This window comes from Nymphaea colorata, unplaced genomic scaffold (assembly GCF_008831285.2).
Source record: "Nymphaea colorata isolate Beijing-Zhang1983 unplaced genomic scaffold, ASM883128v2 scaffold0295, whole genome shotgun sequence".
NCBI lineage: Eukaryota > Viridiplantae > Streptophyta > Magnoliopsida > Nymphaeales > Nymphaeaceae > Nymphaea > Nymphaea colorata.
In genome coordinates this window covers 23,718-38,281 of record NW_022204801.1, presented here as the reverse complement: position 1 = coordinate 38,281, position 14,564 = coordinate 23,718, and the positions used below count along the sequence as shown (strand labels likewise).

Here is a 14,564-nt window from a genome sequence, read left to right as displayed (position 1 = left end):
TTTGAGTTGGGATACTTTTAGGGAGAGAGAGAGAGATAAGATTGGCGAATCTTGTACTTGAGCTGTCAAGGATGGGATTCAAATGGTCTCATTTTTTGTTGTGAAGAAGTTGCTGTCCGGTCTGCTTTACCAATCTCTCGTTCATAGTTGTCTAATGCGTGTGGCAGGCTTGTAAAGTTGTGGAGGGCTAAAGGTGTGCCAAAAACTGAATGAGAAGCAAACTACGGCACTTCCCATGGTGACAAGTAAGATGTCAAAGATGGTAGGGGATTCAATATTTTGTGGGTATTTGATTTTTGAAAGCATTTGTTTTGGTTCTTATCCTTATTTATCGATGGATGAAATCCAATGTTTTTGCTAGTCTTTAGAAAACAATCGCTGCATTTAATTGAGTTCTAGTCATTTGAATTTCTTGTTTAACTGACAGTAGTTTCATGTTTTATTTGCCTGTGCACAGGCTGTCTATCAAAATGCATGACAGATTAGTTTATTATCTGTTATGCTTTGAGTGGGAAGGCTTGGGATCTTATGCATCAGCACTGGGTATCGTTCTTAAGATATCTTGTGATTGACTTTTTAAACCCTTATTTGGCTGAAGCTGCAAGGTTCGTGGTCATTTAATTAGTTGTGCTGAAATTGCAAAGTTGTTATTCATTTCTTTAGTTGTTTTTCTGAAGCGGCCATTCTGTTAGTTTTCCTTAGGCTTAGGCAATTTGATTACTTTTTCTGTGGTTTTGAGATCAGACCTAGTATTAGTTAATTATTTTGTTAGTTCGAAATTCTGTATGTGAAGGTTTTGTGATTATTTCAAAATTCATGCAATCATTTCTATCTATTTTCATGTGTTCTTAAGTAAGGCAATTTGATTACTTTTTCTCTGCTTTTAGGATCAAAATAGTGTTGAAGTTAATTATTTTTTCAGTTCCAAAATTATGTTTATGAACATTTAATGATTATTTCAAAACTCGTGCAAGCATTTCTCATCTATTATTATATTCTCATAAACGTATACAAAAATTTGTCTTCGTGATCATCCAAAACTTTTATTTCCAAAAAAAAATTTTGAACTTGAATAAAAAATTAAACATTCCTTCAAGATTCTGTCATTGTTTTCAAATCTCTTGTAGAATTTTTGCACTATTCTGTAATATTTATTGAAAGCTTTTTAAAAGAAATATCAACGACTTTTTCAAAATTGATTTTTAAATTACTTTACAAAATAAGTTGACATTTACTGAGTAATTTTAAATTATTAGATAGTTCACAATTGTGAACTCATTTTTTGAGGATCATTCTCAAATATTTTTAAATTTTTCAGAAAACCGATTACTTTTGTGATTTAAATTGCTACACCTTTGGCTAAATTTGCAGTTATTATCATTTTGCAACCATTGTTTAGTAGTCAGGATTTCTTTATGAAACTTATACACAGATAATATAATGAAATTTCATAAACTTTTAAAACATCTTTATAAATGATTTTAAATTTGTTTACAAAATATGCTTAAGTTTACTCTAAGATTTTATATTGTCATCGGGTTTTTAACGGCGTCAACGAACCATTGTTACAAATAACTCATGTTGCTAACCACTGTTATCATCACAGTGGTGATTTTAAAGTCTCTCTCTTCTTATGCAAATGTTTTTTATGTGCAGTTAATCCGATCCAGTTTTTTCTTGAGTAGATCCAAATTGAAAAACCCATAGAAGTATTTGCACCAAAAGATGTGGAGTATTTGGTGGACTATTGAAGTACAGTGACAACGAACCCATATTTCCTAAAAAGCTTGGTAAGATTCTTTCCTTGTTAGATATAGGATTTCTTCCTTACTTTGTAGCATAGTTAGAAATAACCTTTCGAAGCTTTGAACTGCATGGTTTTTCTCGGATATTATACGGCGAGGTTGAAAAATAACACAGAGAAAAATATGGAAAGAATACAAAATGTTTAGGTTCAGTACCACAGACATCCAAGACCTTAGGTATCAAACTGAGGTACATTCCTCAAAACATTTCGCATCATTTTTGTGCAATTGTATTATCACAATCGCGTTGCCGAATCGCAAGGGAAATTCTAGAATTGAAATAGGAAAAAACGTGGACTGCAACTTTTGATCAATAAATCAAATTAGAATGAGAAACTATTTAATATTAGGAAGCCCGACTATGAATAGAGAGTGCAAGTTCCTTGAGTGCGGAATTCAAAATAGTAAGTCAATTTTGAGTATAGTTTATTAAACATATCAATATGTTTAAACATGAACCTCCTCTAAAAATAAAAAAAAATGTGACTATATGAAAAGAAATAGAATGAGATATAAAGAGAGGATCAGGCGCTTGAAGTGCACGCCTCATCGATGTGGGGCGTGTGCTTCAACAAAACTGGCCTATTTTACTAGTCGGGTAGGTGTGGTTATATTAAGGTATACCGGTGCAGAAAAGCACCGCTGTAGGTCTATAGCGGTGATGACCTATATCGGCGATGATGAGCACCGGTATAAGTAATCTATAGCGGCGAAGTCTCCCACCGCTATAAGTTGATACAACGACGAAAGAAACCACCGGTATAGACATATAACGGTGGTTTTTCCAAACATGTGGGCGCGTTTGTGTTGCTTCCAGTGCCGACAAAACATGCATTTTCATGCCTCAAGGGTTCAAAACCAATAAAGTTTTTCAGTAAGTAAGTAGAGCAACAACAATTGAGATTACTTCTAAGTTGAGATCATTTGCATCCAACTTTTTTATGTGGTTCGGTCAAATATTGGATTTATTAACATCCCTATTTAGGACAAGGTGTTGTAAACTCCTTCAAGTTGTAGATTTGTGGTATTGTAAATTTGAAATTGACTTGGGGTTGATAAAAATTTTTGTTTATTTCATAAGCTGGAATAGTTACTAAAGCTAAGTTTCTTTTGGGTTTCTTTTCCTTTCGTTTTTAGTTTTTTATATGGATATGTCTATGCTTGCATTCTCTTTCCTGTTTTATGGCTTCGCCAGAGCAGCCTAATTGGTGAATTTCATCACTCGGTTTTGCAGCCAATCTGTTTCTTGGAGCTATATATGAGTATTCATGTAGCCAATGGAGCCGCCAAGTGTTGCTATCAAGTATTTGTTTGGGAAGATTGAAGAGGTGCTTGGGCTAGGCTGCCATTGCTTGCCTTGGTTTTTTCCCAGTCATCCTGTTGGATTTCTACCATTGAGACATCACATGTCAAGTTTGAAAACCAATACAAAGTTTCCTATTTTTCTTCATCAGTTTACCTAGTCTATATCATCATTTAACAACAATGGTTATAGTGATAAACGTTCTGCCACTACTTTTCTTTTGCATCGATGTGGTTTATAATGCTTCAACGCTTCATTTGTGAAAAAGTTGGAAAGTTTCATGTAAAAATGGACCATTTTCGTTGAAGTTTATTGTTGCAGGGAATTTGTTTGGTGTATTGATAGATGAGTAGAAGTGCTTGATGAACTTCTTTGTGCATATTTTCTCGTGATTGTCGGTGCATAAAGGGCTTATCAGGCAAAGGCCCTGACAAGTGCCGCGCTTCGATCTGTGCTATGTTCCTCGTTTTCTTGAGAATGAGCCGATAACAACCGTCTATCATCATTGATTCCATACACTATGTTTCAATGAGCAACTCTTTCATCATAGTAATTATCAATGGGCCACCTAGTAACCAGAAACTGAAAGTTTGTAGATCTTAGCAATTAGGACCTGGACAGTTTCTTTGTGTTATAGAAAGTTTGTGCACAAGATGTGTATGAGACTATCATCGGTTCAGATCTAAGTCTTTTGTTTGAGAAGCATTTTGCCAGGTGTAATTACTAGTAGGTGGTTAATTGTTTTGCCATTTGCATCTTTGGAGCATTCATGTTGAAATTTTCTCTCTCTCGCACCTTCTTGATTGAGAGGTGTCAAAGTTGATTTGTGGCCCTATTTGTATTTCTTGTTGTAGTATTGGCTCCAAGTAGGATTTTGGTGTTAAAATCAGCAATCAAACAAGTGACAATAAATAAGAGAAATAAGTAGCAATGAGGGACACGGTTGGAATAAATCAAAGAGGAAAAAGCAAAGTGTTGTCTTTTTCAACGTGACATCTCATTTGTTTGTAAAGATATATTATCGGGAAAAATAGAAAACCTAAACACATAATTATTTAACCACATTATCAATAAGAATAAAATGTTTGAGATAGCCTTCATTCTTTCAACTATTATTCTCAATATTTTGGGTGGACCAACAGAATATATTTCATCCTAGCGTCCATAGGAGAGCTGAAGCTCCCACAAAAATCATAGCATGTCATTTCTTACTCGAAACCACAATTGTTGTTAAGTTTTTGTCTTTCAAAAATTATATCTTTCTTAAAAGTTTTTGCCTCGGTCCTACTTTTTTTTTTTATGAATTTTGGGTTCTTTCAATTATAATATTTAGGTACATTAATGAATCAATATGTCTTATAAATAGACATCAATCCTTATAAACAACAAAAACTGTTCTGATTGCCAATAGTCTATTAAGTCACAAGGTTTGATATCACTGATATATCTCAACTAGATTGTAGACTTAAGATCCATATGACCCATTAATAATAATAATAACATTCCAATTACAGGATTGGCAAACAAATCCAAAAACAAAACTAGACCAAGTGAAAAATATGATGAGCAGTTAAAAAGTAAGTCACCGACTCTTCTATTTTGCTGCCCTACCCGAGTCGCATCGAGTCGAGTGCGCACCAGACATGGGTGCAGCTCCAACTCACACCCGAGCCCAATTAGAATGTCATATTACTAAATTACTTATTGTTATGACATTTTCCTATGCAATACAATTATTCAAGTATGTTATATACATTAATAACTAAATTATAATAATAATATATACATGCTTATTCTGTTATATATATAATGAAGTAAAAAAAAAAAACTCTTGCCGTCCTGCTGCACATAAATTTTTTGGAATGTGCCATTCCGGCACCTGCATCCCGATGACATAGGTTAAAAATATGTCAGCTCGAAATTAATGGAAGACATTGTACCCTGTGTATGTATGCATGTCCCAAATTTTCTTTGACTCCTAGTCTTTCTAACCCTCAAATTCTATGGAATTTGATTCTTATAAAGTCAAACACATATAAATTCAGAACATCAAATTTTATGTGCCTTCATGGAACTTGCACTTATAAAGTAAGTTTTATAATGTTTTAATAGCTAATGGTATAAACTTTCTTGGTTTTAATATCTACTATCAACAAATGTCGCAGGCTGCAAACGTCCGCCCAAGAAAAGACACAAGTTTTGTTTATTATTTAAATGCTGTTAAGAACATGCCATCCGATTTAACAGTATCAGAAGGCTGGTTTATCGTTGAACCACCGAAGTAGCGACCAGCGAAACTACCAATACATATATTACGTAAGTGACCAGCCATCGTTATTCTCATTCTTTTTCTCCGAAGATATCGTGATTCTCATTATTTTTCTCCCAAGATTTACGTACGACGATCGGACATCGTTTTATTTTATTGATGTTTTTCTTTAATCGCATCGGCTCCTAATGCTTCCGAACTGTGTGTTTTGCAGGTTCCTCCTTTTCCATCGCTTATCCTTCCTTCCCGTGTTCGCTCTATGGGTTCCCTCGTTTACAGGAGCGCGGAAGTTCAATTTCTTGAGGAGATTCAAAAACCTAGGGTAGCAAAGGGCACATCATGTCGCCTGGGGTTCTGATCTCGAGAGGACGTCAAGATCGAGAGTGTTCCACGGCAAGAATTAGGTCGGCATTGAGACATCGTTTTGGACGGAACGGGGTGGCCAGGTGATTTGATGTTTGTTGCTTGTGATTTGCGTCTATTTCACAATGTGACGTTGTCTTCTGATGTTGTTATGGTTGTGATACAGGTTAAAGTACACATTACCCGGAAGGACATGACCTACGAAGTGAGCTAGCACCTTGATTCGTTCCTAAATTGGGTAAGACATAGTTGATCGTCCAATAATTGATGTTGTTTGACATAGCTGCTTTATCCCCAAAAAAAATTCAGTTTCTTTGTGATTGACTCGATCAATGTTGTGCTGAGATGCTTGGAACATGATCATGTATCTTGATAATTTGCATCTGTTGAGAAGAAGGTAATGCCCTTAGGTTAAAAAACCAATGGTAACATACAACAGTTGTTATGGAAATAGCTTATAGAAGTACTGCAATTCCATGTTCCTTAGGTTGAAAATCCAATGGTAAAACATATTAAAGGTGTTATCAGATTCCTCCCCGTGGTCCCAGAGCATCAAAGTTTGCTTCCTGATATTCTTAATGTGGTTGCGGTACTTCAATTTTATTTTGCCTTGAGTTATGCAGTACTTGGTGTCATTTGTAGCATTTGGTTGCAATCAGCTAGTTGCTGTTGTTTGCAATGACCTCTCTTGTTATGGATGAGTTAAAAATGAGTCTCATTGTCATTGTGAAGGATACTTCTGCACATATTAAGGGTAATCACTTCCTGTGTTGTTGATGCTTTATTTTCTTCTTTGTCATGCTTACTTTGTTTATCAGTGGGCCCGATTCAATGCAGATGCCATTTGAGAGGGAAAACTCATATTTCTTTGCATTGAACTTGTTCAACTTGAAAAGGGCTCCTTTACTTCTCATTTCTTGTACATGCACAATCCAATGCCTCTATCAAAGAATCTTGGATAAGACAAGTCTGTTGTCTTGCTCTCTTATGATTAATGCATTTGCAGATATAGGTAATGTCAATCTTTGTGAAGTTAAAAGAGTCACAGTGCACTATGCATGTGATATCACAACTAAGTTTTTGTTTTCTGGACCTTGTTACCCATTGTAAAATATTTAAGGAAAAACTGAACGAATTAAACTTGTTCTCATGCCACAAGGGTTTGGAATTAAATTTTATGAGAATGCAAAGCACTAGACATTTTTTGTTTATTCATGGGTTCTCGGTTTGGTAGTTCATGAAAACAAAGCTTTATTGTCAGATTCTGATTCCTTTATTGCAGAAGAACTTATTTGTTTTCGATAATGTTGACATGCTATTTTTCACAGTTAATCATGTAGACATGTTGGTTTCTGTGAGCCTCCTGGGATTTGCCCAAGATCTGTGGTGTTTATTTATTTTTATCTAGGAGACTACGATGGCTTGCTTTGGTTTCGGTGCATTTCATGAAATAGGTTCATATGGCCCTGGAATGTTAGTGATTGACAACCTTAGCAAGGCAAAATCTTCAAGAACATAGCTCTGTTGATAATGCTTCATAACTCTCTTGAAAATTTTGGCATTTAAAAACTTTTAGAAAATGTAGGTGAGCAGTAATAAATGATAAAAACTATATGTAGCTTAATAACAAAGGCTTTCACAGTTAGCATAATGAAATAAATGCATAAAAACATAGATGATGGAACAAAAAGTATATCTAGAATGTAGAAAGAACTAAATAAACAAAGAGTACTTGAGAGTATCAATGATGTTCCTGTGGGAAAATTGATAGGAATAAAGTACCGTGTAGTTTACCTGAATGATAAAGTCAAAGCGGAAGGGAACCATGGAACTGATTTGGGACCAGGATCTGTTTTCTATATAATTGCATTTACTACCAAGTTTTATGGAAAAGTTTGAATTTTAAAGATGATTCATAACTGCAGCATAGTTTTGATTAGGCCTGGGCATCCGGCTGGCCTGACACCCGAAAATCTACTACGGGCCCGGTCCGCTACCCGACATCCGAGCTCGGGCTCGGCCCGGTTAAAATAAAAATATTTTTTAATGTACAATATTTTTTAAAATATAAAAAATAATACAAAAAAATAAATTGGGCCGAATCAGGCCCCGCCGGGCCGACCCGGGCTGAACTTTTCGGGCCTGGGCTCGATGCCCAGGCTTAATTTTGATCCTAGGAGTTCTGTGTGTGTGTGTGTGAGAGAGAGAGAGAGAGAGAGAGAGAGAGAGAGAGAGAGAGGGAGAGAGGGAGAGAGAGAGTTTTGTTTTTGCATAACCTATTTGCTGAGCTGATTATTTTTGGGCCCAACACTTTGTAAAAGTTGGTAGGAAGCATTCTTGATCTCCTCTAAGGGAGATGTGTATCTTCCTACATAGAGGACATGAACCCCTTCAACTATTTCAACCTGGCGTTGTCCAATAAGGGAGAGCTGGAGAGGACATGTTTTCCCTATTGTTAGGAGACAAACAAAGAATGAGATTATACAATTTTCATGTACCACTGATCCAGAGAACAATCATCTTAGCTTATGTTCAGATTTGAATATTTTCAGTCAGAGCTCTGAACTTTTGTCTATCCTTTGTTCAATGGACATTTTTTGTCTAACCTCTGTCAAAATTTCAATAAATTTTCAGTTGTGTTATCAACAGGCACCGTGTAGTTCAATATCTAATTCATCTAACTGGTATCTCTGCACAGCAAATTGCCATTCTCAGATTGGCAAGCGAAATCCATCTTTGCCTAAAGTTTTCCATGTTAGCCTTTAGAAATGACAATTATGGATGCTTTTCTTAGATGAAATGATATAAGCACCACTGGAAAAACAGAACATTTTTCAAATGACAGAAACCCATTTAGGCAGGGATGAAAGCCTTGTCTTCTGCCTTTGCCAATATTTGCCTTCTACCTGGATATATCCTTGCTGGTGACTGTTATTTAAATCCACAAAATTGCTTTTCTTATTCAGCTAGAAGAAAATATGTCTATGCTTATGCATATGGTCATTGGTGTTTGATAGTTGTGGAAGGCATCTCTTATTTTTTAAAGGAACCACTCATTCGGCTGATTTGACTTCAGGGATCATGGGCTGTTCTTCAGCACCATTTAAGGGTGAGGTCAGCCTTTCTTCTCCTTTTAGCTGGTTTGAGGAAGGGAAGTGATGCTGTATTGATGATAAACTCTTAAAGAAGCTGATCAGCTAATATTAGAAACATGTCATTGAGGTGCTGTCCAGTGGGTCTTGGACCAGGTGGTGAGGAAGGAACCAATTGAAGCGAGAAGCTCATTTAAGGCAAGACACTTTCTTTTGTTTTGTGTTCTTTCATCCAATTCTAGGATATCTATAGAGTGAAGTAAGACAATGTGTGGTCTGTGTCTGGATGCATGAAGGATATTTGACCTGTTGTAGGTGCTTGAAGAACCCCAACTTGGTGTTTTGAGGAAGTCATGGGCAGAAACTTGATTCATAGACAAAAGCAGACGAGGTTTGAAGCTTGTCAAGCTAGGTATGGTGGTGATTTTTCTCGTACTTGTTCATGTAGCTGCATTTATAGTGAGGTACCTTGCTGCTTGAGTTTGCATAAAAATTTGTTTTGAGTTGGGATACTTTAAGAGAGAGAGAAAGAGAGAGAGATAAGATTGGCGAATCTTGTACTTGAGCTGTCAAGGATGGGATTCAAGTGGTCTCATTTTTTGTTGTGAAGAAGTTGCTGTCCGGTCTGCTTTACCAATCTCTCGTTCATAGTTGTCTAATGCGTGTGGCAGGCTTGTAAAGTTGTGGAGGGCTAAAGGTGTGCCAAAAACTGAATGAGAAGCAAACTACGGCACTTCCCATGGTGACAAGTAAGATGTCAAAGATGGTAGGGGATTCAATATTTTGTGGGTATTTGATTTTTGAAAGCATTTGTTTTGGTTCTTATCCTTATTTATCGATGGATGAAATCCAATGTTTTTGCTAGTCTTTAGAAAACAATCGCTGCATTTAATTGAGTTCTAGTCATTTGAATTTCTTGTTTAACTGACAGTAGTTTCATGTTTTATTTGCCTGTGCACAGGCTGTCTATCAAAATGCATGACAGATTAGTTTATTATCTGTTATGCTTTGAGTGGGAAGGCTTGGGATCTTATGCATCAGCACTGGGTATCGTTCTTAAGATATCTTGTGATTGACTTTTTAAACCCTTATTTGGCTGAAGCTGCAAGGTTCGTGGTCATTTAATTAGTTGTGCTGAAATTGCAAAGTTGTTATTCATTTCTTTAGTTGTTTTTCTGAAGCGGCCATTCTGTTAGTTTTCCTTAGGCTTAGGCAATTTGATTACTTTTTCTGTGGTTTTGAGATCAGACCTAGTATTAGTTAATTATTTTGTTAGTTCGAAATTCTGTATGTGAAGGTTTTGTGATTATTTCAAAATTCATGCAATCATTTCTATCTATTTTCATGTGTTCTTAAGTAAGGCAATTTGATTACTTTTTCTCTGCTTTTAGGATCAAAATAGTGTTGAAGTTAATTATTTTTTCAGTTCCAAAATTATGTTTATGAACATTTAATGATTATTTCAAAACTCGTGCAAGCATTTCTCATCTATTATTATATTCTCATAAACGTATACAAAAATTTGTCTTCGTGATCATCCAAAACTTTTATTTCCAAAAAAAAATTTTGAACTTGAATAAAAAATTAAACATTCCTTCAAGATTCTGTCATTGTTTTCAAATCTCTTGTAGAATTTTTGCACTATTCTGTAATATTTATTGAAAGCTTTTTAAAAGAAATATCAACGACTTTTTCAAAATTGATTTTTAAATTACTTTACAAAATAAGTTGACATTTACTGAGTAATTTTAAATTATTAGATAGTTCACAATTGTGAACTCATTTTTTGAGGATCATTCTCAAATATTTTTAAATTTTTCAGAAAACCGATTACTTTTGTGATTTAAATTGCTACACCTTTGGCTAAATTTGCAGTTATTATCATTTTGCAACCATTGTTTAGTAGTCAGGATTTCTTTATGAAACTTATACACAGATAATATAATGAAATTTCATAAACTTTTAAAACATCTTTATAAATGATTTTAAATTTGTTTACAAAATATGCTTAAGTTTACTCTAAGATTTTATATTGTCATCGGGTTTTTAACGGCGTCAACGAACCATTGTTACAAATAACTCATGTTGCTAACCACTGTTATCATCACAGTGGTGATTTTAAAGTCTCTCTCTTCTTATGCAAATGTTTTTTTATGTGCAGTTAATCCGATCCAGTTTTTTCTTGAGTAGATCCAAATTGAAAAACCCATAGAAGTATTTGCACCAAAAGATGTGGAGTATTTGGTGGACTATTGAAGTACAGTGACAACGAACCCATATTTCCTAAAAAGCTTGGTAAGATTCTTTCCTTGTTAGATATAGGATTTCTTCCTTACTTTGTAGCATAGTTAGAAATAACCTTTCGAAGCTTTGAACTGCATGGTTTTTCTCGGATATTATACGGCGAGGTTGAAAAATAACACAGAGAAAAATATGGAAAGAATACAAAATGTTTAGGTTCAGTACCACAGACATCCAAGACCTTAGGTATCAAACTGAGGTACATTCCTCAAAACATTTCGCATCATTTTTGTGCAATTGTATTATCACAATCGCGTTGCCGAATCGCAAGGGAAATTCTAGAATTGAAATAGGAAAAAACGTGGACTGCAACTTTTGATCAATAAATCAAATTAGAATGAGAAACTATTTAATATTAGGAAGCCCGACTATGAATAGAGAGTGCAAGTTCCTTGAGTGCGGAATTCAAAATAGTAAGTCAATTTTGAGTATAGTTTATTAAACATATCAATATGTTTAAACATGAACCTCCTCTAAAAATAAAAAAAAATGTGACTATATGAAAAGAAAATAGAATGAGATATAAAGAGAGGATCAGGCGCTTGAAGTGCACGCCTCATCGATGTGGGGCGTGTGCTTCAACAAAACTGGCCTATTTTACTAGTCGGGTAGGTGTGGTTATATTAAGGTATACCGGTGCAGAAAAGCACCGCTGTAGGTCTATAGCGGTGATGACCTATATCGGCGATGATGAGCACCGGTATAAGTAATCTATAGCGGCGAAGTCTCCCACCGCTATAAGTTGATACAACGACGAAAGAAACCACCGGTATAGACATATAACGGTGGTTTTTCCAAACATGTGGGCGCGTTTGTGTTGCTTCCAGTGCCGACAAAACATGCATTTTCATGCCTCAAGGGTTCAAAACCAATAAAGTTTTTCAGTAAGTAAGTAGAGCAACAACAATTGAGATTACTTCTAAGTTGAGATCATTTGCATCCAACTTTTTTATGTGGTTCGGTCAAATATTGGATTTATTAACATCCCTATTTAGGACAAGGTGTTGTAAACTCCTTCAAGTTGTAGATTTGTGGTATTGTAAATTTGAAATTGACTTGGGGTTGATAAAAATTTTTGTTTATTTCATAAGCTGGAATAGTTACTAAAGCTAAGTTTCTTTTGGGTTTCTTTTCCTTTCGTTTTTAGTTTTTTATATGGATATGTCTATGCTTGCATTCTCTTTCCTGTTTTATGGCTTCGCCAGAGCAGCCTAATTGGTGAATTTCATCACTCGGTTTTGCAGCCAATCTGTTTCTTGGAGCTATATATGAGTATTCATGTAGCCAATGGAGCCGCCAAGTGTTGCTATCAAGTATTTGTTTGGGAAGATTGAAGAGGTGCTTGGGCTAGGCTGCCATTGCTTGCCTTGGTTTTTTCCCAGTCATCCTGTTGGATTTCTACCATTGAGACATCACATGTCAAGTTTGAAAACCAATACAAAGTTTCCTATTTTTCTTCATCAGTTTACCTAGTCTATATCATCATTTAACAACAATGGTTATAGTGATAAACGTTCTGCCACTACTTTTCTTTTGCATCGATGTGGTTTATAATGCTTCAACGCTTTCATTTGTGAAAAAGTTGGAAAGTTTCATGTAAAAATGGACCATTTTCGTTGAAGTTTATTGTTGCAGGGAATTTGTTTGGTGTATTGATAGATGAGTAGAAGTGCTTGATGAACTTCTTTGTGCATATTTTCTCGTGATTGTCGGTGCATAAAGGGCTTATCAGGCAAAGGCCTGACAAGTGCCGCGCTTCGATCTGTGCTATGTTCCTCGTTTTCTTGAGAATGAGCCGATAACAACCGTCTATCATCATTGATTCCATACACTATGTTTCAATGAGCAACTCTTTTCATCATAGTAATTATCAATGGGCCACCTAGTAACCAGAAACTGAAAGTTTGTAGATCTTAGCAATTAGGACCTGGACAGTTTCTTTGTGTTATAGAAAGTTTGTGCACAAGATGTGTATGAGACTATCATCGGTTCAGATCTAAGTCTTTTGTTTGAGAAGCATTTTGCCAGGTGTAATTACTAGTAGGTGGTTAATTGTTTTGCCATTTGCATCTTTGGAGCATTCATGTTGAAATTTTCTCTCTCTCGCACCTTCTTGATTGAGAGGTGTCAAAGTTGATTTGTGGCCCTATTTGTATTTCTTGTTGTAGTATTGGCTCCAAGTAGGATTTTGGTGGTTAAAATCAGCAATCAAACAAGTGACAATAAATAAGAGAAATAAGTAGCAATAGAGGGACACGGTTGGAATAAATCAAAGAGGAAAAAGCAAAGTGTTTGTCTTTTTCAACGTGACATCTCATTTGTTTGTAAAAGATATATTATCGGGAAAAATAGAAAACCTAAACACATAATTATTTAAACCACATTATCAATAAGAATAAAATGTTTGAGATAGCCTTCATTCTTTTCAACTATTATTCTCAATATTTTGGGTGGACCAACAGAATATATTTCATCCTAGCGTCCATAGGAGAGCTGAAGCTCCCACAAAAATCATAGCATGTCATTTCTTACTCGAAACCACAATTGTTGTTAAGTTTTTGTCTTTCAAAAATTATATCTTTCTTAAAAGTTTTTGCCTCGGTCCTACTTTTTTTTTTTATGAATTTTGGGTTCTTTCAATTATAATATTTAGGTACATTAATGAATCAATATGTCTTATAAATAGACATCAATCCTTATAAACAACAAGAAACTGTTCTGATTGCCAATAGTCTATTAAGTCACAAGGTTTGATATCACTGATATATCTCAAACTAGATTTGTAGACTTAAGATCCATATGACCCATTAATAATAATAATAACATTCCAATTACAGGATTGGCAAACAAATCCAAAACAAAACTAGACCAAGTGAAAAATATGATGAGCAGTTAAAAAGTAAGTCACCCGGACTCTTCTATTTTGCTGCCCTACCCGAGTCGCATCGAGTCGAGTGCGCACCAGACATGGGTGCAGCTCCAACTCACACCCGAGCCCAATTAGAATGTCATATTACTAAATTACTTATTGTTATGACATTTTCCTATGCAATACAATTATTCAAGTATGTTATATACATTAATAACTAAATTATAATAATAATATATACATGCTTATTCTGTTATATATATAATGAAGTAAAAAAAAAAAACTCTTGCCGTCCTGCTGCACATAAATTTTTTGGAATGTGCCATTCCGGCACCTGCATCCCGATGACATAGGTTAAAAATATGTCAGCTCGAAATTAATGGAAGACATTGTACCCTGTGTATGTATGCATGTCCCAAATTTTCTTTGACTCCTAGTCTTTCTAACCCTCAAATTCTATGGAATTTGATTCTTATAAAGTCAAACACATATAAATTCAGAACATCAAATTTTATGTGCCTTCATGGAACTTGCACTTATAAAGTAAGTTTTATAATGTTTT

General features: G+C 35.1%; 2 long non-coding RNA genes across 6 annotated transcripts; both read left to right on the top strand.

Annotated features, from left to right (window-relative positions):
- Positions 1–165: 165 nt before the first annotated feature.
- LOC116244758 (uncharacterized) lies at positions 166–12,691 on the top strand. 5 transcript variants are annotated; one of them, XR_007572203.1, is made up of 5 exons: positions 9,146–9,244; positions 9,504–9,581; positions 9,794–9,941; positions 10,994–11,127; positions 12,378–12,691. It is a non-coding gene; the product is annotated as an uncharacterized LOC116244758 (long non-coding RNA). The 5 variants fall into 5 exon arrangements; XR_004170271.2 differs by having other exon boundaries at positions 9,504–9,598; positions 12,378–12,689; XR_007572202.1 differs by lacking the exons at positions 9,146–9,244; positions 9,504–9,581; positions 9,794–9,941 and adding exons at positions 166–262; positions 458–605 and having other exon boundaries at positions 12,378–12,690.
- On the top strand, positions 5,606–9,024 carry LOC116244755 (uncharacterized). Its single transcript, XR_004170272.2, has 3 exons — positions 5,606–5,823; positions 5,907–5,978; positions 8,817–9,024. It is a non-coding gene; the product is annotated as an uncharacterized LOC116244755 (long non-coding RNA).
- Positions 12,692–14,564: the final 1,873 nt, after the last annotated feature.